The sequence below is a fragment of the Amblyomma mixtum genome, chromosome 3, assembly GCF_055824585.1.
Source record: "Amblyomma mixtum isolate Tamu chromosome 3, ASM5582458v1, whole genome shotgun sequence".
In the NCBI taxonomy this organism is placed as follows: Eukaryota; Metazoa; Arthropoda; class Arachnida; order Ixodida; family Ixodidae; genus Amblyomma; species Amblyomma mixtum.
Window position 1 is genome coordinate 161371264 of NC_143014.1, and position 1767 is coordinate 161373030.

A 1767-nucleotide genomic window follows, 5' to 3' on the forward strand; every position below is an offset into this window, starting at 1 on the left:
GGCAGCGAGCAGATCGCTCGTGTGTGAGTCTTCATCTGTACGGCCCCGCATGCCGAATAAACATATTGCCTAGTTGTTCTGCCTCCGCTTCGCTCGCCGCGGCTACAACATAATTGGCGACGAGGATGAGATCCTGCTGGACTGCGTAAAACTCATCGCGGCGTTCGTGGAGGCACCGGCGTTCGTGGAGAGCGTTCTGGCGAGGCACAGGGATGGCAACGCTTGGAAGTTTCGACCAGTTCGTCGAGGACGGAAAGGAGGACTTTGGGTTCTACGTGGAAAGGTTCGAGCATTTCCTGAAGGCCTCCAAGGTGAGCGACGACCTCAAGGTCTCGATGTTTATAACGGCGATAGGCAAGAAGGCTTACAAGGCGCTGAGAACTTCGCTAGAGCCTAGAAAGCCAGAGGACAAGACTTATGCGGAACTCGTATAAGTGCTGCGAAGTCATTTCACACCGAAGCCCATGGTCGTCGCAGAACGATTCAAATTTAATCGGCGGTGCCAGCAAGAGGGAGAGTTCATAGCAGCGTATGCAGTGGAGTTGACGCGATTGGCAGCTTCATGCGAATTGGGGCGATTCCTCGATGGGGCTCTGGGAGACTGCTTTGTAGTGGGCCTCTGCGACAGCGCAATGCAAGCAGAGCTGCTGAAGAGAAGCAAGTTGACGTTTTCGGATGCCTGCGACGTTGCGAAAAGCATCGAGCTTGCGCGGAAGGAAAGTTGGGAATTTTAACCGAGGGGGTGCAAGGTACAGTCGACGCCGTACGTCATAAGCCAGGCAGTGGGAAACGGCCACAGTAGCGTTCATCCGGTGCAGGACTAGCAAGGGACCGAGTGTCTGAATCGCCGGACTGTTTCCGGTGTGGCTCAGCGCACGAAGCATCGAACTGCAAATTTCGCAATTATCGCTGTCGTGCCTGCAAGCGTTACGGACACTTGGCGAAAATGTGCAAGTTCAAGTCTAGAGACTCGGCAAATTCGGTAGCTGAGGAGTAGGCGGATTGTGACCAAGTGTTGTTGTACAATGTCTATTCTTGTGTAGAACACCCAGGGCATTGTGAAATCTGCCTTAAGGTAGCCAAGAGAAATGTTAACATGCAAATAGACACGGGTGCATCTGTTTCCATTGTGCCAGGAACGCTATACAGGAAATTCTGGCCCAGTCTACCTAAAGAGCCTTGCCACATAAAGCTGAGGACATACGCTGGGTCGCCGCTAATAGTCACAGGGAAATTGACGGTTCCAGTGGAACATAATGGTCAGTGCAAGCAACTTCCGCTCGTTGTTGTTAAAACCCACAACAATAGCGACACTGCGTTGCTGGACGTGACTGGCTGGAGGCTCTTAAGCTAGATTGTTCAAGTGTGCATGGTGTGCGTTTAGACAAAGTTGCAGCGCTACTTGAGAAGTACGTACAAGTGTTCGAGCCCACTCTGGGGCTGATCAAATGTAGTCCAGTCAGGCTGGTTTTGAAGGAGGGGAGCAACCCCGTATTTTGCAAGGCGCGACAGGTGCCATTTTCTTTGAGGGGAACCGTGTCACTTGAATTGCAGTCTCTTGTGAACAGGGGAGTGCTTGATTTGTCGACGGCGTATCAGCAGCTGGAACTGCATCCGTAGGCACAATCAATGGCGGTTGTCAATACACACCTGGGGCTATTCAAATACACGCGCTTGCCCTATGGCATCACAAGTGCACCTGCTATTTTCCAGTCTGTCATGCATGACGAGTTAAAAGGGCTTGAGCGGGTAAGCTGCTACTTGGAT

General features: G+C 52.1%; 1 pseudogene; it reads left to right on the forward strand.

Annotated features, from left to right (window-relative positions):
- Nucleotides 1–205: 205 nt before the first annotated feature.
- Nucleotides 206–1028, forward strand: LOC149352534 (uncharacterized; annotated as a pseudogene).
- Nucleotides 1029–1767: the final 739 nt, after the last annotated feature.